Source organism: Oncorhynchus gorbuscha, linkage group LG12 (genome assembly GCF_021184085.1).
Source record: "Oncorhynchus gorbuscha isolate QuinsamMale2020 ecotype Even-year linkage group LG12, OgorEven_v1.0, whole genome shotgun sequence".
NCBI lineage: Eukaryota > Metazoa > Chordata > Actinopteri > Salmoniformes > Salmonidae > Oncorhynchus > Oncorhynchus gorbuscha.
The window spans coordinates 78,133,350-78,158,197 of NC_060184.1; positions in this window are offsets into that span (position 1 = coordinate 78,133,350).

A 24,848-nucleotide genomic window follows, 5' to 3' on the forward strand; every position below is an offset into this window, starting at 1 on the left:
ACAATTCCAGTTTTCGTTGCATTAGCAGTTTGAGTCTTGTTGTTGACAACATTGTACATGAAACAGCGCTAGCGTGCTGCTCTTTTTAAAGTTTTATAAGGTCAGCTGACAATGTTCTTTCTGTCCATTCAACTCCAGGGGCGTGTCTTTAAAACATGGATGCAATCCCCATGATCCCTTACTTGACTAGACCAATCATATGTTTCAATGTGTCGCGGTTCACAGTGCTTCTGATGTTAAATCGCAAGCACAGATGCTCCAATTTCAAAACCATTTGAAGCACAGTTTAAAGCCCTGACTATACAATGGAATAATTGGAAAAAATAAAAGCAGTACTTCTCAATGTATAAGAGGTGTGCCGTGCCAATGTGTGACAGTTGGCAGCTCTATTTTTGTGTTGGTAAAATTAATTTAACAAGAAATGGCGGTGGAAATGCCTTTTTGTGCAAATGTTGATATAGTATCCATCATATTGAAGTCAATTTGGAGTCACGTGATGATATGGTGTGTGGTTCTCCAACTCGGAAACCATGCAGTTTATTAGGCTCCAGATTAATTTATGATGAACTTCACAGGGTGGTGAAAGTGCCTGGTGTTGAGCTTGATGCTCCTTTCCAATTAATATTGAGGGTCTTATTCTGGTGACATGATGATCGATGCTTGACTGCCATTATCCATAATAATCTCATCATGTAGACTAGCCTACCTGCAATGCCTATCTACACAGTATCTGAGCGCTGTTGGCTAGTGCTCACTGTGCCAAAACCAGAGTTTGCTACAAGCTTTTGTGACAAGCCTATAGGTAGAGTTAAACATTCGCTACATTAAAAACTGAAGCAAAAATAAGTACATTTTGTGTACTTCCTCATCACGCAATGATTGTTATCTGTAACAAGTCCGTTGGTGAAAACATCACTGGTGGGAAAATGTGTATATTTTCTTTATGTTGATATCAGAATATTCCCATGACAATCTGTCGCTAATTGGATAAAAACATAGCTAGTGATGCATGATCTACCCCAAAAGTTTTAGAGTTACAGACAAGCATTTAAAGTTGGGATTAGGCCCCTTGGTGAGTCACGACTACAAATTAGGACCCCCCCAAAAAATCAGCCTATCTGTACCAGCCATAAGAAATTGTGCCCAACTGCTGCAAATGAAGTTGTTTACACAGATACAAATATAAATATGGCACTCCCGGAGCGTGTTTGAGGAGCAGATTTACTGCAGCCCAGGTCAATAAACCGATATCTTACTAGGTATAATACTAGAAAGGTACTACGGTTAATCCAGGGACTCAGTTACTCAAAGACAGAACAGCTTGCAGCAAGCTGCAGGCTTCTGGCCTTGGTATTTAGATAAGAATATACTTCCAAAAAGCACAATATGCAAGTAAGGTGTAGTCATGCGGTGCCCGGCTTTGTTTAGAGCCTTTGTAATCAGCATCCTCTGGTTGAGATAACAGGCTATTCTCGACAGGGTAGCCGATAACACCAGTGGAGCCTTAGTGCCTCTGCTGAGCAGCATCTCAATCAGGCCCCCAGCGCACATGTGGTTCCTGTCTCTAAACGGATGCTCCTGGTGGTGTGGCAAGTGGAAATGAGCCTCTCCCCTTCTCTCCCCCCTAACCATGTATTCATCAGCTACCAGGTAGCCTACCCCTGGTTTATCATTTCTCGATTGGTTGACTAACTATATAACCATATATATATATATATATATATATATATATATATATATATATATATATATATATATATATATATATATATATATATATATATATATATATATATATATATATATATATATATATATATGCCCACACTATGAGGTTGGAATAATACTGTGAAATTATGAAAAGTATAATAATGCCCTTTTAGTGTAAGAGATGTTTCAAAAGATTGCCTGTAGTTTCAGCCTGTTTGTGGTGGGATGGAGTTTTGGCCTGCCTGGTGATATCAGAACAAACAAGGAAGAGAGTTCCAAACCTCTTTGCCAATAAAAAGCTAGTTTTCACTTTTGTCATCCCCTGTCAGACCAGTCCCGGACAAATTGATCAGTAAAACATAAATCAGTCAAAAATAGATCAGTAAAACATAGATCAGTAAAAAATAGATCCGTAAAAAATAGAAAATAAAAGTAACAAATAATTAAACAGCAGCAGTAAAATAACAAGCGAGGCTATATACAGAGGGTACCAGTACAGAGTTAATTTGCGGGGGCACTGGTTAGTTGATGTAATTGAGGTCATACTGTATGTAAATGTAGTTAGAGTTCAAATTATTATGCATAGATTATAAACAGAGAGTAGCAGCAGCATAAACGATGGGTCTGAGTAGCCATTTGATTAGATATTCAGGAGTCTTATGTCTTGGGGGTAGAAGATGTTAAGAGCCTTTTGGACATTGACTTGGCACTCCGGTACCGCTTGCCGTGCGGTAGCAGAGAGAACAGTCTATGCCTAATTTTTTAGGGCCTTCCTCTGACACCTCCTGATATAGAGGTCCTGGATGGCAGGAAGTTTGACCATAGTGACGTACTGGGCCGTATGCCTTGCGGTCATAGGCCGAGCAGTTGCCATACCAGGCAGTGATGCAAACAGTCAGGATGACAGTTGATGGTGCAGCTGTAGAACCTTTTGAGGATCTGAGGAACCATGCCAAATCTTTTCAGTCTCCTGAGAGGGAATAGGCTTTGTCATGACGTCTTCACGACTGCCTTTGTGTGTTTGAACCGTGATAGTTTGTTGGTAATGTAGACACCAAGGAACTTGAAGCTCTCAACGTGTTCCACTACAAGTTGGAATCATGGATGAATCTCTGTCATTTGTAACAAGTTTCTGTAAATTCTTGTTGGTAGCATTTCTATTTTGAAGATTAAAAAATAATTTGGTGTATTTTTCCCCATATTGCGATCCAGTTCGTTTTAGTTCCTTCATTTCTTTGGGATTTTCCTCTAACTTATGTCACAGTTTTTATTACTATCTGTACTGTTAGTTCCACTATGTCACAGTTTTTATTGCTATCTATCTGTACTGTTAGTTCCTCTATGTCACAGTTTTTATTACTATCTGTACTGTTAGTTCCACTATGTCACAGTTTTTATTGCTATCTATCTGTACTGTTAGTTCCTCTATGTCACAGTTTTTATTACTATCTATCTGTACTGTTAGTTCCACTATGTCACAGTTTTTATTACTATCTATCTGTACAGTTAGTTCCACTATGTCACAGTTTGTATTGCTATCTGTACTGTTAGTTCCACTATGTCACAGTTTGTATTGCTATCTGTACTGTTAGTTCCATATGTCACAGTTTTTATTACTATCTATCTGTACACAGTTCCACTATGTCACAGTTTTTATTACTATCTATCTGTACTGTTAGTTCCACTATGTCACAGTTTTTATTACTATCTATCTGTACAGTTAGTTCCTCTATGTCACAGTTTTTATTACTATCTATCTGTACAGTTAGTTCCTCTATGTCACAGTTTTTATTACTATCTGTACTGTTAGTTCCTCTATGTCACAGTTTTATTACTATCTATCTGTACTGTTAGTTCCTCTTTGTCACAGTTTTTATTACTATCTATCTGTACTGTTAGTTCCTCTTTCACAGTTTTTATTACTATCTATCTGTACTGTTAGTTCCACATGTCACAGTTTTTATTACTATCTATCTGTACTGTTAGTTCCTCTATGTCACAGTTTTTATTACTATCTATCTGTACTGTTAGTTCCTCCATGTCACAGTTTTTATTACTATCTGTACTGTTAGTTCCTCTATGTCACAGTTTTTATTACTATCTATCTGTACTGTTAGTTCCACTATGTCACAGTTTTTATTACTATCTATCTGTACTGTTAGTTCCTCTATGTCACAGTTTTTATTACTATCTATCTGTACTGTTAGTTCCTCTATGTCACAGTTTTTATTACTATCTGTACTGTTAGTTCCTCTATGTCACAGTTTTTATTACTATCTATCTGTACTGTTAGTTCCACTATGTCACAGTTTTTATTACTATCTATCTGTACTGTTAGTTCCACTATGTCACAGTTTTTATTACTATCTATCTGTACAGTTAGTTCCACTATGTCACAGTTTGTATTGCTATCTGTACTGTTAGTTCCACTATGTCACAGTTTTATTACTATCTATCTGTACAGTTAGTTCCACTATGTCACAGTTTGTATTGCTATCTGTACTGTTAGTTCCACTATGTCACAGTTTGTATTGCTATCTGTACTGTTAGTTCCACTATGTCACAGTTTTTATTACTATCTATCTGTACTGTTAGTTCCACTATGTCACAGTTTTTATTACTATCTATCTGTACTGTTAGTTCCTCTATGTCACAGTTTTTATTACTATCTGTACTGTTAGTTCCTCTATGTCACAGTTTTTATTACTATCTGTACTGTTAGTTCCTCTATGTCACAGTTTTTATTACTATCTGTACTGTTAGTTCCACTATGTCACAGTTTTTATTACTATCTGTACTGTTAGTTCCTCTATGTCACAGTTTGTATTGCTATCTATCTGTACAGTTAGTTCCTCTATGTCACAGTTTTTATTACTATCTGTACTGTTAGTTCCTCTATGTCACAGTTTTTATTACTATCTGTACTGTTAGTTCCTCTATGTCACAGTTTTTATTACTATCTGTACTGTTAGTTCCTCTATGTCACAGTTTTTATTACTATCTGTACTGTTAGTTCCACTATGTCACAGTTTGTATTGCTATCTATCTGTACTGTTAGTTCCACTATGTCACAGTTTTTATTACTATCTATCTGTACAGTTAGTTCCTCTATGTCACAGTTTTTATTACTATCTGTACTGTTAGTTCCTCTATGTCACAGTTTTTATTACTATCTGTACTGTTAGTTCCTCTATGTCACAGTTTGTATTACTATCTATCTGTACTGTTAGTTCCTCTTTCACAGTTTTTATTACTATCTATCTGTACTGTTAGTTCCTCTATGTCACAGTTTTTATTACTATCTATCTGTACTGTTAGTTCCTCCATGTCACAGTTTTTATTACTATCTGTACTGTTAGTTCCTATATGTCACAGTTTTTATTACTATCTATCTGTACTGTTAGTTCCACTATGTCACAGTTTTTATTACTATCTATCTGTACTGTTAGTTCCTCTATGTCACAGTTTTTATTACTATCTATCTGTACTGTTAGTTCCTCTATGTCACAGTTTTTATTACTATCTGTACTGTTAGTTCCTCTATGTCACAGTTTTTATTACTATCTATCTGTACTGTTAGTTCCACTATGTCACAGTTTTTATTACTATCTATCTGTACTGTTAGTTCCACTATGTCACAGTTTTTATTACTATCTATCTGTACTGTTAGTTCCTCTATGTCACAGTTTTTATTACTATCTGTACTGTTAGTTCCTCTATGTCACAGTTTTTATTACTATCTATCTGTACTGTTAGTTCCACTATGTCACAGTTTTTATTACTATCTATCTGTACTGTTAGTTCCACTATGTCACAGTTTTTATTACTATCTATCTGTACAGTTAGTTCCACTATGTCACAGTTTGTATTGCTATCTGTACTGTTAGTTCCACTATGTCACAGTTTGTATTGCTATCTATCTGTACTGTTAGTTCCACTATGTCACAGTTTTTATTACTATCTATCTGTACTGTTAGTTCCACTATGTCACAGTTTTTATTACTATCTATCTGTACAGTTAGTTCCACTATGTCACAGTTTGTATTGCTATCTGTACTGTTAGTTCCACTATGTCACAGTTTGTATTGCTATCTATCTGTACTGTTAGTTCCTCTATGTCACAGTTTTTATTACTATCTGTACTGTTAGTTCCTCTATGTCACAGTTTTTATTACTATCTGTACTGTTAGTTCCTCTATGTCACAGTTTGTATTACTATCTATCTGTACTGTTAGTTCCTCTTTCACAGTTTTTATTACTATCTATCTGTACTGTTAGTTCCACTTGTCACAGTTTTTATTACTATCTATCTGTACTGTTAGTTCCTCTATGTCACAGTTTTTATTACTATCTATCTGTACTGTTAGTTCCTCCATGTCACAGTTTTTATTACTATCTGTACTGTTAGTTCCTCTATGTCACAGTTTTTATTAATATCTATCTGTACTGTTAGTTCCACTATGTCACAGTTTTTATTACTATCTATCTGTTCCAGTTCCACTATGTCACAGTTTTTATTACTATCTATCTGTACTGTTAGTTCCACTATGTCACAGTTTTTATTACTATCTATCTGTACTGTTAGTTCCACTATGTCACAGTTTTTATTACTATCTATCTGTACAGTTAGTTCCACTATGTCACAGTTTGTATTGCTATCTGTACTGTTAGTTCCACTATGTCACAGTTTGTATTGCTATCTGTACTGTTAGTTCCACTATGTCACAGTTTTTATTACTATCTATCTGTACTGTTAGTTCCACTATGTCACAGTTTTTATTACTATCTATCTGTACAGTTAGTTCCTCTATGTCACAGTTTTTATTACTATCTGTACTGTTAGTTCCTCTATGTCACAGTTTTTATTACTATCTGTACTGTTAGTTCCTCTATGTCACAGTTTGTATTACTATCTATCTGTTTTAGTTCCTCTTTCATTTTTACTATCTATCTGTACTGTTAGTTCCACTATGTCACAGTTTTTATTACTATCTATCTGTACTGTTAGTTCCTCTATGTCACAGTTTTTATTACTATCTATCTGTACTGTTAGTTCCTCCATGTCACAGTTTTTATTACTATCTGTACTGTTAGTTCCTCTATGTCACAGTTTTTATTACTATCTATCTGTACTGTTAGTTCCACTATGTCACAGTTTTTATTACTATCTATCTGTACTGTTAGTTCCTCTATGTCACAGTTTTTATTACTATCTATCTGTACTGTTAGTTCCTCTATGTCACAGTTTTTATTACTATCTATCTGTACTGTTAGTTCCTCTATGTCACAGTTTTTATTACTATCTGTACTGTTAGTTCCTCTATGTCACAGTTTTTATTACTATCTGTACTGTTAGTTCCACTATGTCACAGTTTTTATTACTATCTATCTGTACTGTTAGTTCCACTATGTCACAGTTTTTATTACTATCTATCTGTACAGTATTCTATCTGTACTGTTAGTTCCACTATGTCACAGTTTTTATTACTATCTATCTGTACAGTTAGTTCCACTATGTCACAGTTTGTATTGCTATCTGTACTGTTAGTTCCACTATGTCACAGTTTGTATTGCTATCTGTACTGTTAGTTCCACTATGTCACAGTTTTTATTACTATCTATCTGTACTGTTAGTTCCACTATGTCACAGTTTTTATTACTATCTATCTGTACTGTTAGTTCCTCTATGTCACAGTTTTTATTACTATCTGTACTGTTAGTTCCTCTATGTCACAGTTTTTATTACTATCTATCTGTACTGTTAGTTCCACTATGTCACAGTTTTTATTACTATCTATCTGTACACCACTATGTCACAGTTTTTATTACTATCTATCTGTACTTAGTTAGTCACAGTTTGTATTACTATCTGTACTGTTAGTTCCACTATGTCACAGTTTGTATTGCTATCTATCTGTATCTGTCACAGTTTTTATTACTATCTATCTGTACTGTTAGTTCCACTATGTCTATTACTATCTATCTGTCACAGTTTTTATTACTATCTGTACTGTTAGTTCCTCTATGTCACAGTTTTTATTACTATATCTGTACTGTTAGTTCCTCTATTCACAGCTATATCTGTACTATCTGTACTGTTAGTTCCTCTATGTCACAGTTTTTATTACTATCTGTACTGTTAGTTCCTCTATGTCACAGTTTTTATTACTATCTGTACTGTTAGTTCCTCTATGTCACAGTTTGTATTGCTATCTATCTGTACTGTTAGTTCCACTATGTCACAGTTTTTATTACTATCTATCTGTACTGTTAGTTCCTCTATGTCACTTTTTATGTCTATCTGTACTGTTAGTTTTTATTCACAGTTTTTACTATCTGTACTGTTAGTTCCTCTATGTCACAGTTTTTATTACTATCTGTACTGTTAGTTCCTCTATGTCACAGTTTTTATTACTATCTATCTGTACTGTTAGTTCCTCTATGTCACAGTTTTTATTACTATCTATCTGTACTGTTAGTTCCTCTATGTCACAGTTTTTATTACTATCTATCTGTACTGTTAGTTCCTCTATGTCACAGTTTTTATTACTATCTGTACTGTTAGTTCCTTTTTATTATGTCACAGTTTTTATTACTATCTATCTGTACTGTTAGTTCCACTATGTCACAGTTTTTATTACTATCTATCTGTACTGTTAGTTCCTCTATGTCACAGTTTTTATTACTATCTATCTGTACTGTTAGTTCCTCTATGTCACAGTTTTTATTACTATCTGTACTGTTAGTTCCTCTATGTCACAGTTTTTATTTTCTATCTGTACTGTTAGTTCCACTATGTCACAGTTTTTATTACTATCTATCTGTACTGTTAGTTCCACTATGTCACAGTTTTTATTACTATCTATCTGTACTGTTAGTTCCTCTATGTCACAGTTTTTATTATCTATCTGTACTGTTAGTTCCTCTATGTCACAGTTTTTATTACTATCTATCTGTACTGTTAGTTCCACTATGTCACAGTTTCTATTACTATCTATCTATTACTATCTATCTGTACTGTTAGTTCCACTATGTCACAGTTTTTATTACTATCTATCTGTACTGTTAGTTCCTCTATGTCACAGTTTTTATTACTATCTGTCTGTTAGTTCCTCTATGTCACAGTTTTATTACTATCTATCTGTACTGTTAGTTCCACTATGTCACAGTTTTTGTTAGTTCCACTATTACTATCTATCTGTACTGTTAGTTCCACTATGTCACAGTTTTTATTACTATCTATCTGTACTGTTAGTTCCACTATGTCACAGTTTTTATTACTATCTATCTGTACTGTTAGTTCCACTATGTCACAGTTTTATTATCTATCTGTACTCTATCTGTACTGTTAGTTCCACTATGTCACAGTTTTTATTACTATCTATCTGTACTGTTAGTTCCACTATGTCACAGTTTTTATTACTATCTATCTGTACAGTTAGTTCCACTATGTCACAGTTTGTATTGCTATCTGTACTGTTAGTTCCACTATGTCACAGTTTGTATTGCGATCTATCTGTACTGTTAGTTCCTCTATGTCACAGTTTTTATTACTATCTGTACTGTTAGTTCCTCTATGTCACAGTTTTTATTACTATCTGTACTGTTAGTTCCTCTATGTCACAGTTTGTATTACTATCTATCTGTACTGTTAGTTCCTCTTTCACAGTTTTTATTACTATCTATCTGTACTGTTAGTTCCACTATGTCACAGTTTTTATTACTATCTATCTGTACTGTTAGTTCCTCTATGTCACAGTTTTTATTACTATCTATCTGTACTGTTAGTTCCTCCATGTCACAGTTTTTATTACTATCTGTACTGTTAGTTCCTCTATGTCACAGTTTTTATTAATATCTATCTGTACTGTTAGTTCCACTATGTCACAGTTTTTATTACTATCTATCTGTACTGTTAGTTCCTCCATGTCACAGTTTTTATTACTATCTGTACTGTTAGTTCCTCTATGTCACAGTTTGTATTACTATCTATCTGTACTGTTAGTTCCTCTTTCACAGTTTTTATTACTATCTATCTGTACTGTTAGTTCCACTATGTCACAGTTTTTATTACTATCTATCTGTACTGTTAGTTCCTCTATGTCACAGTTTTTATTACTATCTATCTGTACTGTTAGTTCCTCCATGTCACAGTTTTTATTACTATCTGTACTGTTAGTTCCTCTATGTCACAGTTTTTATTACTATCTATCTGTACTGTTAGTTCCACTATGTCACAGTTTTTATTACTATCTATCTGTACTGTTAGTTCCTCTATGTCACAGTTTTTATTACTATCTATCTGTACTGTTAGTTCCTCTATGTCACAGTTTTTATTACTATCTGTACTGTTAGTTCCTCTATGTCACAGTTTTTATTACTATCTATCTGTACTGTTAGTTCCACTATGTCACAGTTTTTATCACTATCTATCTGTACTGTTAGTTCCACTATGTCACAGTTTTTATTACTATCTATCTGTACAGTTAGTTCCACTATGTCACAGTTTGTATTGCTATCTGTACTGTTAGTTCCACTATGTCACAGTTTTTATTACTATCTATCTGTACAGTTAGTTCCACTATGTCACAGTTTGTATTGCTATCTGTACTGTTAGTTCCACTATGTCACAGTTTGTATTGCTATCTGTACTGTTAGTTCCACTATGTCACAGTTTTTATTACTATCTATCTGTACTGTTAGTTCCACTATGTCACAGTTTTTATTATTATCTATCTGTACTGTTAGTTCCTCTATGTCACAGTTTTTATTACTATCTGTACTGTTAGTTCCTCTATGTCACAGTTTTTATTACTATCTATCTGTACTGTTAGTTCCACTATGTCACAGTTTTTATTACTATCTATCTGTACTGTTAGTTCCACTATGTCACAGTTTTTATTACTATCTATCTGTACAGTTAGTTCCACTATGTCACAGTTTGTATTGCTATCTGTACTGTTAGTTCCACTATGTCACAGTTTTGTATTGCTATCTATCTGTACTGTTAGTTCCACTATGTCACAGTTTTTATTACTATCTATCTGTACTGTTAGTTCCACTATGTCACAGTTTTTATTACTATCTATCTGTACAGTTAGTTCCACTATGTCACAGTTTGTATTGCTATCTGTACTGTTAGTTCCACTATGTCACAGTTTGTATTGCTATCTATCTGTACTGTTAGTTCCTCTATGTCAGAGTTTTTATTACTATCTGTACTGTTAGTTCCTCTATGTCACAGTTTTTATTACTATCTGTACTGTTAGTTCCTCTATGTCACAGTTTGTATTACTATCTATCTGTACTGTTAGTTCCTCTTTCACAGTTTTTATTACTATCTATCTGTACTGTTAGTTCCACTATGTCACAGTTTTTATTACTATCTATCTGTACTGTTAGTTCCTCTATGTCACAGTTTTTATTACTATCTATCTGTACTGTTAGTTCCTCCATGTCACAGTTTTTATTACTATCTATCTGTACAGTTAGTTCCACTATGTCACAGTTTGTATTGCTATCTGTACTGTTAGTTCCACTATGTCACAGTTTTTATTACTATCTATCTGTACAGTTAGTTCCACTATGTCACAGTTTGTATTGCTATCTGTACTGTTAGTTCCACTATGTCACAGTTTGTATTGCTATCTGTACTGTTAGTTCCACTATGTCACAGTTTTTATTACTATCTATCTGTACTGTTAGTTCCACTATGTCACAGTTTTTATTACTATCTATCTGTACAGTTAGTTCCTCTATGTCACAGTTTTTATTACTATCTGTACAGTTAGTTCCTCTTTCACAGTTTTTATTGCTATCTATCTGTACTGTTAGTTCCTCTATGTCATTTCTTAGCACAAACTCTTTTGACCTAAATATATATATTTTTAATTGAATTGCATGGCCTCTAGAGGCACATTTAAAAGTCTCCCATACAATAAGGGGATCTGCTGTGCCTATGTTAGTTGGGAAAATGTCCGTTATAGATCTTCTGTCATGGTTAAAATCAAGTTATCATCCAGTAGACTTTGATTAAATTTCCAATATCCTCGTGGAAATTCTGTAAAAGTAACTTTTGGTCCCAGTGAAAACGACATAAGAATGTAGTCAAGACGAATAGCTTGATTAAGCATCCACCATGTGCAGTATATATCAGTAGGTCAGGATATTTAAGCTAGTTCCAATATATCCATAATACTTGTCATGTCTTTAAGTGTATGAGGGTGATGGTTTGTAGTGTTTTCCGTATTATCATTTCCCACCATACTAATTGTCATGCATTGCCTACATTTCCCACCATACTAATTGTCATGCATTGCCTACATTTCCCACCATACTAATTGTCATGCATTGCCTACATTTCCCACCATACTAATTGTCATGCATTGCCTACATTTCCCACCATACTAATTGTCATGCATTGCCTACATTTCCCACCATACTAATTGTCATGCATTGCCTACATTTCCCACCATAATAATTGTCATGCATTGCCTACATTTCCCACCATAATAATTGTCATGCATTGCCTACATTTCCCACCATACTAATTGTCATGCATTGCCTACATTTCCCACCATACTAATTGTCATGCATTGCCTACATTTCCCACCATACTAATTGTCATGCATTGCCTACATTTCCAACCATACTAATTGTCATGCATTGCCTACATTTCCCACCATACTAATTGTCATGCATTGCCTACATTTCCCACCATAATAATTGTCATGAATTGCCTACATTTCCCACCATACTAATTGTCATGCATTGCCTACATTTCCCACCATAATAATTGTCATGCATTGCCTGTAAACTCAATACATTATTATATACAGTATGTGTATATATATATATATATATATATATATTCAAAGAAGCATGGATCAATATCAATATTTGGACCGTATAGATTAATGTTTATGGGCCAATTATGTTTATGGTCCAACGCATCATTTTAAAAGGATCCACCTTCCTTGTGGCTTTGATTGAGCAGTTTACACATTGGGATCAAAGTGATTGTTGAGTGTCTTTGGGAGACATGCATTTCGTCCCACCAGTCCCTTTTCCATACAAGTGTGTCTAAATGTGTCGGATGAGCTTCCTGTAAACAATAGATATTATGTTCCTTTTTCTTTAAGCCAGGTAAAGACCGATCGTCTTTTAAAAAAATGATCTCCTAAGCCATTACAATTTGTAACGAGCTATACTTATTTCACCGCTTACCATAATGAGATACAAGTTTTAATTATACTTACCATAATATATGTTTATACACTTACCATTAAGAAGTACTATGATAATTAAGTGTCCATATAGCTGTACCATGATATTTGCACTGTTAAGCATACTGAAGCTGTGACTAAGTAAACCTCTAATTATCCTCCAATATTTCACCCGCTAAATCCTCTCGTCATCCCAAGTTGGGTTGTATGTCCCAGGGACTGGCTGACCATCCCTGTACAACATGGACCCTAGGGCCTTTAACACATAGGGGTCCATCCTTTAAAAACAGAAATACCTAATGTACATGATTTGGAAAGGCAAATGTAACAATTGCTTAACACTATGGGCTGCTGTATGTTTAAGATGAACCTCTATTGGACCAGGTAGAGAGAAATGAAAACCGCACAAATGAATCATTTAGGAAAAGAATGCCGGCTTGTATTTGGTAAATACAATTTCTTACATAAAAAAAAAATCACTATCAGTAAATATTGATATGTGAAATTTGTACAATGAGCTCAATATGAATTAAATACCTAAACAGTATAACAGACTTAGATATATATAAATATTATTATTAATATATGGGCTAAATATCCTGCCTAAAGTTTCCTCGGGTGTAACAAACACTCTTTTGATGTTCAAAGTCAATTAGAAATACAATTCACATGAATTCACAAACCACAAATACTGACTTATAAACCACTATGAGATGGAATCTAAGTGACCGTGCCTATCATTAAACACGGTATGTAAATGTGGTGTGTTCTTATAACTGCCTCACTGCAATGTATGGTGCACTGAAGTCTCGCAACAAAGAATCATACCACACCCTAGTATGGCAGTGCAAATTCAGTGTCCTCCAAGGAAAATAAAAATAAATCTTCGCATGCAAATCTTCTTATCGATGTCCTGGGTTGGCTATCCTCGGTGGAACTGAATCCATACTCAAAAAACCTGACCTGTTTTACAAACAGGATCACACAAAATATATACAGTGCCTTGCGAAAGTATTCGGCCCCCTTGAACTTTGCGACCTTTTGCCACATTTCAGGCTTCAAACATAAGGATATAAAACTGTATTTTTTTGTGAAGAATCAACAACAAGTGGGACACAATCATGAAGTGGAACAACATTTATTGGATATTTCTAACTTTTTTAACATATCAAAAACTGAAAAATTGGGCGTGCAAAATTATTCAGCCCCCTTAAGTTAATACTTTGTAGCGCCATCTTTTGCTGCGATTACAGCTGTAAGTGTGGTCACTAGATGCCCCCATTGTGCCTTTTGACCATTTGTTTTCCCTTGATCCCCATTATTATTTGCACCTGTGCCTTGTTTCCCCTGATTGTATTTAAACCCTTTGTTTTACTCAGTTCTTTGCTCTGTGTTTGTATGTTAGCACCCAGCCCTAGTACTCTGTGAACTCTTGTTGATCCCGGTGGACTCTCTTGTGGAATTCTGTTTTTTGACTACAGCACCAGGCTCACGTGGACTGAACAATAGACTAGCCTGGGCAAATGTAATGCACTAGTACTTACACCTATACACAATTTCTTATAGTAAGTAATCTAATGTATGATAATAACTAACCACATTTTTTGGTATGAAAACTAAAATAATTAGTCATGCATGATTAGCATGATCACTAACGTTTGCTATTTCGGTTGATCGATAGCTGAGCAAGCCTAAATGTTTAACAGCTTGCGCGTGCTTGTATGCTTGGTTCAGTATGAAAAAAAAACTAAAAATGCTAGCAATAGCATAGCTAGCCTAATCGCTAGCAGCTCGTTTTCCTTATGAAATCTCAACAAATCCGTCAATCTTTCTCTTAATAAACCCTTCACGACATGTTCAGATAGATCACTGATCATTTACAGTTCTCTTTTTTTAGTTTAGTTTTATACAACTTCTCATGATGATTTGAAACTTAATTTTTCCTCCATAGAATGGTGGTAGCTTTTCATGTTCATTCAACCTCCTTTTCAACATGTTGGCGCCCACTGGTGTAGAATGTGAGGTTAGGAGAAAAACTAAGATAGAACAGAGTTTTGATTGGCTCAAAATAAACTGCTCGTCATGCAGCTTCTGACAGCTTCTGACAGCTGATTAGTAATAACTGTCAACTTATAAACATATCACACTATAATATAATATGATTGGTTAAGTATTCAACATTAGTTGACCTGCATTACACACACACCTGTTTATATAAGGTCCTACAGTTGACAGTGCATGTCAGTCAAAAACCAAGCCATGCGGTCGCAGGAATTGTCCGTAGAGCTCTGAGAAAGGATTGTGTCGAGGCACAGATCTGTGGAAGGGCACCAAAACATGGCTGCATCATTGAATGACCCCAAGAACCAAGAACTCAGTGGACTCCATCATTCTTAAATGGAAAAAGTTTTGAACCAACAAGACTCACTCTCGAGCTGGCCGGCCGGCCAGACTGAGAAATCGGGGGAGAAGGGTATTGGTCAGGGAGTTTACCAAGGACCGGATGGTCACTCTGACAGAATTCTAGAGTTCCTCTGTGGAGATGGGAGAACCTTCCAGAAGGACAACTATCTCTGCAGCACTCCACCAATCAGGCGTTTATGGTAAAGGGCCAGCTGGAACCTCCTCAGTAAAAGGCACAGGATAGCCCACTTGGAGTCGGCCAAAAGGCACCTGAAGGACTCTTAGACCATAAGAAACAAGATTGCTCTTTGGCCTGAATGCCAAGTATCACTTCTAAAGGAAACCTGGAACCATTCCTATGGTGAAGCATGGTGGTAACAGCATCATGCTGTGGGAATGTTTTTCAGCGTCGGGGACCGGGAGACAAGTCAGGATCGAGAGAAAGATAAACGGAGCAGTACAGAGAGATCATTGATGAAAACCTGCTCCAGAGCGCTCAGGACCTCAGACTGGGGCAAGGTTCACTTTCCAACAGGACAATGACCCTAAGCACACAGCCAAGACAACACAGGAGTGGCTTCGGGACAAGTCTCTGAATGTCCTTGAGTGGCCCAGCCAGATCCCAGCCAGCGCATAGATTTTAACCCGATCTAACATCTCTGGAGAGACCTGAAAATAGCTGTGCAGCGACACTCCCCATCCAACCTGTCAGAGCTTGAGAGGGAGTGTCATGCCTTGGTCATTGTATTTGACCCTCCCTATGGTTTGAGGTGCGTCCGGGAGTCCGCACCTTAGGGGGGAGGTTCTGTCACGCCTTGGTCATTGTATTTTGTGTTTTTGTTATATGTTTGGGTAGGCCAGGGTGTGACATGGGTTTATATGTTGTTTTTCGTATTGGGGTTTGTAGTATTTGAGATCGCGGCTGATTAGGGGTGTTGTATAGGCTTGGCTGCCTGATGCGATTCTCAATCAGAGTCAGGTGATCTCGTTGTCTCTGATTGGGAACCGTATTTAGGGAGCCATAGTTTTGCTTTGTATTTCGTGGGTGATTGTTCCTGTCTCTGTGTTGTGGTCACCAGATAGGCTGTAATAGTGTCACGTTCCGTTTTGTTGTTTTTTGTATTTAGTTTCAGTTATTTCATGTACCGCGTTTTCTTTCATTAAAGTCATGAGTAACCAACACGCTGCATTTCGGTCCGACTCTCTTTCTTCAACAGACGAACGTCGTTACAGGGAGAGTAGAATGGGAGAAATTCTCTAAATAAAGGTGTGCCAAGCTTGTAGCTTCATACCCAAGAAGACTCGAGGCTGTAATCATTGCAGCAAGGGGGAATGAATAAAGGGTCTGAATCTTTTGTAATTTTTTTATTTTTTATATTTACATTTGTTCACATTTCTAAAAACTTTTTTGGTTTTGTCATTATGGGGTGTTGTGATGTCATTATGGGGTATTGTGATGTCATTATGGGGTATTGTGTGTAGATTGATGAGAAGAAAAAAAAATGATTTAATGCATTTTGGAATAAGGCTGAAAAAGTAAAGGGGTCTAAATACTTTCCAAATGCATATTAAACAATTCTCCCATATCTTCATTTGTTCCCACAATTGAGGAATAATACGCAAAATAATATAAGCACTTCTACAAAGGATTATTATCCATAACAACGGTCGATAGTATGAAGTGGTCCTGTGTAGCTCAGTTGGTAGAGCATGGCGCTTGTAACGCCAGGGTAGTGGGTTCGATCCCCGGGACCACCCATACGTAGAATGTATGCACACATGACTGTAAGTCGCTTTGGATAAAAGCGTCTGCTAAATGGCATATATTATTATTATATTATAAGTATACATTTTTATCAACAGATGTGGAATGCATACATTCACTCACCCAACCCCTCTCTCCCCTTCCACCCATAGATCGACCTACACACACAACCACAACTCAAATGTTCCACAGTTGTTCCATCCCTGCACCGAACACAAGAGAAGAAATGATGTGTGAATGCATATACAGTTTGGTTGTTTAAGAAGGAATTCGAAATTGAGAAGGAATGGGAATAATTGGTTAATTCACCAAAAGCTAGTCCTAGCTGATTATCCAATATCTAATCCTAGCTGATTAACTAATATCTAGTCATAGCTGATGGAGTGTGTCTACCCCCTTCCCCCACACACGCTGGTCCCCAGTTGTGGCCCATCTCCCTAAGCACCTCTGGTTATTCTGTTTCCGACCAGGGCCACGATAATATGCCCACTCTCTGATTGTCCGAGCGTGACTCCCTCCCAATGGGTTACTGCATCCAGTGATACCAACACTGTCATTCCACTGGAATTCCACTGGAATTCCTCCCGCCTAGGTATGAGGTCGTCAAGGTTCTCATTAGCAGCTTTGAGAAAATCCTTATATTGTATTTTATGCTCACCCATACAGTACTCTGCTAGACAGGCTCAGACTCTTGAAGGGGCTTTAGCGGGTCTCTGACAGCATTCACTTCTCTGCATAAAACGTATGAGGACTTCTCCTTAGTGGGTGGGTTGCTCAGGTCGGTGTCTATGATATAGGGTTGGCACTGTTCCATCATGATAGGACAAAAATAAATGAACTATATATTTTTGCTTTAACTGTGAAATGTACATCCCATATCTGCGCAAGAGTGAACACTCCTGCTCGCCGACACAGATGGGCTCTGGCGTTTGCAACTATTTTCCTTCCATATCTCAATTAACTCATCACACTTTCCCCAAAACATAAAACAATGGGCATCCAATCTTTACATTTACATTACATTTACATTACATTTACATTACATTTACATTTACATTACATTTACATTACATTTACATTTACATTACATTTACATTACATTTACATTTACATTACATTTACATTACATTTACATTTACATTTACATTAACATTTACATTACATTTACATTACATTTACATTTAAGTCATTTAGCAGACGCTCTTATCCAGAGCGACTTACAAATTGGTGCATTCACCTTATGACATCCAGTGGAACAGTCACTTTACAATAGTGCATCTAAAACTTAAGGGGGGTGAGAGGGATTACTTATCCTATCCCAGGTATTCCTTAAAGAGGCGGGGTTTCAGGTGTCTCCGGAAGGAGACACCTTTCTACATACCCACTCTCCCCTCACTTATATACACTCCATACATAACCACATATTCTGTCTTTTATGTCCTCTGTTTGTCATGGTTTTATTTCTACCTTGTTGATTCCTGCCAAATTTCAGGCCTGGGGTTATTTCTGCGTTCCAGTTCCTGTGTTCCAGAATATTCCCTGACTTGAATAGTATAGTGTAGCTATATAGTTTTATATTACAATCCTTAACATTAATAGTGTTGGATGTCCCATTTGATTTTCAAAGAGCCATGGAGTGGTCTTGGTGTCTCGGAACAGTTGGTTATCAGTGTATAGATTATCGACTACGAGAGCTACATCACCCGTCTCCCATTTCGTCTGTCTTGGAAGAGTACATACAGTACTTTGCCTCGTTCTGCGATTTCCTTTGGGAATGGATCGTTCAAAGCCTATTTTAAAGCCGGCAAGTGTTTTGCCCAGGCTGTCAACCATTATTTTATCTTTAAAGAATGCAAATTTGGCAACGATCGGGCGCTCGTATCGCTGTCCTCTCTGTCCGAAGACAATGTACACATTCAAGTTTAATTTGGTCGATAGTGTCACCTGGGATCTGCTTTAACAATGAAATCTTTCACCTCGCTGAATCTTCACCTTCGTCCTCTTTAAGTCCGGTAAGCACCAGATTTCCGTGCATTGATCTCGTCTGTACATCAAGTGTTGATTCTCTGAACAACTTGTTCTCTCTTTTAAGTTCATTAAATGTCAGATTCTATAACATTGACTGTACCCTTCAGCTTTTTAGTTGATCTGTTCCAGTGTCGCTGCTTTCTCATTCCATCTCATGTATATATCTTTACGTATTATCTCATGTACGCCTAATTTAATTTAATTTAATTTAATTTAATTTAATTTAATTTAATTTAATTTAATTTATAATTGATAGATTTTAGCAGTTCGGTCTCCACGCTTACCGTACAGGGTGTTAAAAATAGGTCATCTGTGTCAGCCTCTTATTACTATTCTCCATTCTTTCTGTGTTTACGCTCCCCCATGTCTGTTGTGACTGCGTTGATAGTGTTTGTCTATAAAACTCTCTAGCCTTACAAGTTGTTTTGAGTTTATTATCCAGTTTAGATGGTGTTGCCCAGGAGTGAGAAGATCAGCTTAAAAGTACTACTATTTGGTCAGTTTCACGTTGAAGCTTTTTCACAAGGCATTGTGTGCCTGTCTGTGTGAGAGCACTAGGGAAGGACATAGAGAGTGTTAGTGTGCCTGTCTGTGTAAGAGCACGAGGGAAGGACATAGAGAGTGTTAGTGTGCCTGTCTGTGTGAGAGCACGAGGGAAGGAGACAGAGAGTGTTAGTGTGCCTGTCTGTGTGAGAGCACGAGGGAAGGACATAGAGAGTGTTAGTGTGCCTGTCTGTGTGAGAGCACGAGGGAAGGACATAGAGTGTTAGTGTGCCTGTCTGTGTGAGAGCACGAGGGAAGGACATAGAGAGTGTTAGTGTGCCTGTCTGTGTGAGAGCACGAGGGAAGGAGACAGAGAGTGTTAGTGTGCCTGTCTGTGTGAGAGCATGAGGGAAGGAGACAGAGAGTGTTAGTGTGCCTGTCTGTGTGAGAGCACTAGGGAAGGAGATAGAGAGTGTTAGTGTGCCTGTCTGTGTGAGAGCACGAGGGAAGGAGACATAGTGTTAGTGTGCCTGTCTGTGTGTGAGCACTAAGGAAGGAGACAGAGAGTGTTAGTGTGCCTGTCTGTGTGAGAGCACGAGGGAAGGAGACAGAGAGTGTTAGTGTGCCTGTCTGTGTGAGAGCACGAGGGAAGGAGACAGAGTGTTAGTGTGCCTGTCTGTGTGAGAGCACTAGGGAAGGAGACAGAGTGTTAATGTGGTTGTGTCCTAAAGGGTTGATTCATCTACAATACTTCTCCTGAAACAATATAACCTCTCTATCTCTTTGTTCCTATAATGAGGCTGGAATTTAAATCAAGATGGTGCAGTACTGTATGTTCCAGACTATAATGAGGCTGGAATTTAAATCAAGATGGTGCCGTTCTGTAAATTCCAGACTATAATGAGGCTGGAATTTAAATCAAGATGGTACTGTAATTGTCAGGCATCCAAGAGGAAATGGCAATGTTACATAGCCAAGAGATTGGGAATCCTGCCGAGATTAAGGCGAAGGGAAAACCCGGCCATTTTTTTCATTCTATTGATAATAACATGGATGACCTCTAATTGCGGATTTTCTACCAACTGGACTCTTATAACTGCAATATTCTCTGGCTTCCGGACAAGATACCCCACATGTGTACCCAACACAATGGATTCTCCATTCACCGAGCATACAGGACAGCGGAGTCAGGGAAATGGAAAGGGGGAGGGGTTTGCCTCTTCATCAACAACAAATGGTATTGAGCACGGTGGAAGAGTCAACCCACTGTGTGCTGCTTCCCTAATCAAAAGCCTTGGATCAACACTGAGGTTTGCTGCTTCCCCAATCAAAAGCCTTGGATCAACACTGAGGTTTGCTGCTTCCCTAATCAAAAGCCTTGGATCAACACTGAGGTTTGCTGCTTCCCCGATCAAAAGCCTTGGATCAACACTGAGGTTTGCTGCTTCCTTAATCAAAAGCCTTGGATCAACACTGAGGTTTGCTGCTTCCCTAATCAAAAGCCCTGGATCAACACTGAGGTTTGCTGCTTCCCCAATCAAAAGCCCTGGATCAACACTGAGGTTTGCGCTAAGGTAAAGGACAGGGCTACCACATACAGTGGGGCAAAAAAGTATTTAGTCAGCCACCAGTTGTGCAAGTTCTCCCACTTAAAAATATGAGAGAGGCCTGTAATTTTCATCATAGGTACACTTGAACTATGACAGACAAAATTAGAAAAGAAATCCAGAAAATCACATTGTAGGATTTTTAATGAATTTATTTGCAAATTATGGTAGAAAATAAGTATTTGGTCAATAACAAAAGTTTAGCTCAATACTTTGTTATATACCCTTTGTTGGCAATGACAGAGGTCAAGGTTTTCACACACTGTTGCTGGTATTTTGGCCCATTCCTCCATGCAGATCTACTCTAGAGCAGTGATGTTTTGGGGCTGTTGCTGGGAAACACAGACTTTCAACTCCCTCCAAAGATTTTCTACAGGGTTGAGATCTGGAGAATGACCCTGAGGCTACGGCTGAGGCCAGGAACAAATACATGAAGTCCCGCTAGGACAGAGCCATTAAATGAGAGAAAAGGACAATATAGGAATGACCTGGAATCATAGTGGCGCAACGGTCTAAGGCACTGCATCTCGATGCAAGAGGTGTCACTGCAGTACCTGGTTCAAATCCATGCTGCATCACATCCGGCTGTGATTGGGTCCCATAGGGCAGAGGGCAGAGCGCAATTAACAGGCTTTGACGCCCTCCGCATGAGGCATGGGCTACAGTCCATTATGGGATTACAAAGGAAGACCCAGTCCAGTGATGCCTCAATACCAGACATATTCTATGGATGCTTCAACAATAACAACACCGTGCCATACGTGAGAGCCCCTACCGACCCAGAGGACTGGGTGATCTTGCTCTCTGAGGCCTAATGCCTTTAATCATGTCAACACTTTCAAGGCTTCAGAGTGTGCACAGAACACCTGGCAGGCATATTCACAATCCTTTTCAACCTTTCCTTGTCCCAGTCTAATCCCCACGTCGTTAACTGACAACCATAATTACTGTTCCTAAGAACTCTTAAGGCTTCATGCCACAATGACGACCACCCCATAGCACTCAGCATTAACATCACCAGTCCCTGAATTTCAGGGATGATTTTGTCTCAGTCCCGAGTCCTTTGTTCTGCTGGAATGGTGTAAAACAAACTAATCTACACTGCCTTTGCCTGCCCTGCCTTTTTAGTCCTGCCTGAAAATAGCATTTCTGTGTAAGATGTTTCTTTAGGAGGTTTTCCAAAGTCATTTTTGATTCATCCAAAGAAATTATATTTAGGCTCGCACGGGCGACTGTTCATTCTGAGAGAGTGCAAAGATGAGAAGGAGAACTGTAGGTGAACTTTGTGTGCTTGCTACTACTATAGTTAGCGTGTTTTGTTAGCCCAAGACGATGTGTCAGTCTGTTTTATCTGGAGTATTTCTCCTGTCTTATCCGGTGTCCTGTGTGAATTTAAGTTTGCTCTCTCTAATTCTCTCTCTCCCTCCCCTCCCAGAGGATCTGAGCCCTAGGAACATGCCTCAGGACTACCTGGCCTGATGACTCTTGCTGTCCCCAGTCCACCGGGTCATGCTGCTGCTCCAGTTTCAACTGTTCTGCCTGCGGCTATGGAACGCTGACCTGTTCACCAAACCTGCTGTTTTCAACTCTCTCTATTGCACCTGCTGTCTCTGACTACGAATGCTCGGCTATGAAAAGCCAACTGACATTTACTCCTTAGGTGCTGACCTGTTGCACCCTCTACAACTACTGTGGTTATTATTATTTGACCCTGCTGGGCATCTATGAACGTTTGAACATCTTGGCCATGTTCTGTTATAATCTCCACCCGGCACAGCCAGAAGAGGACTGGTCACCCCTCAGAGCCTGGTTCATCTTTAGGTTTCTTTCACCTGGAAGTTCCTGCCTTTCTAGGGAGGTTTACCACCATTTAGCCACCGTGCTGTGACATTTGCATTTCTGGCTGTTTGGGGTTTTAGGCTGGGTTTCTGTATAAGCATATTGTGCCATTGACTGATGTAAAAAGAGCTTCATAAATACCTTTGATTGAAACGTTGATTGATGATGCTATTCAGTGTTATTAACCTCACAGTAAGACAGATTACAGATTCAGTGTTATTGACCTCACAGTAAGCCAGATTCAAGTAACTTTACAATCCAACATGTTGACTCAAAAGCTACACTGACAGATAACGTTAAGCTAGCTAAATAACGTTAGGGACCAAATTTTACGAACAAGGTTTTGACAGTGATTAATTAGCTATCTGGACACTGAATCCAACTGCTGGAGCTCTGTTCATCACCTGAAAAGTATCACTATCTAACAAATTATTGTCTACTGAAATACTATCCAAATATGCTAAATTATGCTAATAAAGTTAGCTAGCTAACTTTAACATGACTTTAGCTACTTTTGGTAACGTCAGCTCAATTAACTTGCTATCTGTTGAGAAAACAAAGCTGGATAGCTGAGTTAACATTGTTTTTCCAACTTATAGAATATGAGACATACTCAATTTCTTCTTGAGAAAGAGGACAAACGATGCAGCTCATCAAACACAGAGATGGTTGTTGCATTTGCCGGAGTAAGTGAATAGATTTTAACTGTTCATATTGCTTCTCTGTGTGTTTGTCTGTTCAGAATACTCCATATTGCTACGACACTGATACCATACCGTCTCTGTAATAATATAGGAGATACAGGAAACCAGAACTTCAGACAGCAAGAAAGAAAGTGGAGCAGACAGGCCAGAGCGAGAACAAAGGAGAACACAGAGAGAGGAGCAGACAGGCCAGAGCGAGAACACAGGAGAACACAGAGAGAGGAGCAGACAGGCCAGAGCGAGAACACAGGAGAACACAGAGAGAGGAGCAGACAGGCCAGAGCGAGAACACAGGAGAACACAGAGAGAGGAGCAGACAGGCCAGAGCGAGAACACAGGAGAACACAGAGAGAGGAGCAGACAGGCCAGAGCGAGAACACAGAAAGGGGAGCAGACAGGCCAGAGCGAGAACACAGGAGAACACAGAGAGAGGAGCAGACAGGCCAGAGCGAGAACACAGGAGAACACAGAGAGAGGAGCAGACAGGCCAGAGAGAGAACACAGGAGAACACAGAAAGGGGAGCAGACAGGCCAGAGCGAGAACACAGAAAGGGGAGCAGACAGGCCAGAGCGAGAACACAGGACAACACAGAAAGGGGAGCAGACAGGCCAGAGCGAGAACACAGAAAGGGGAGCAGACAGGGCAGAGCGAGAACAAAGGAGAACACAGAGAGAGGAGCAGACAGGCCAGAGCGAGAACACAGGAGAACACAGAGAGAGGAGCAGACAGACCAGAGCGAGAACACAGGAGAACACAGAGAGAGGAGCAGACAGGCCAGAGCGAGAACACAGGAGAACACAGAGAGGGGAGCAGACAGGCCAGAGCGAGAACACAGGAGAACACAGAGAGAGGAGCAGACAGGCCAGAGCGAGAACACAGGAGAACACAGAGAGGGGAGCAGACAGGCCAGAGCGAGAACACAGGAGAACACAGAGAGAGGAGCAGACAGGCCAGAGCGAGAACACAGGAGAACACAGAGAGGGGAGCAGACAGGCCAGAGCGAGAACACAGGAGAACACAGAGAGAGGAGCAGACAGGCCAGAGCGAGAACACAGGAGAACACAGAGAGAGAGCAGACAGGCC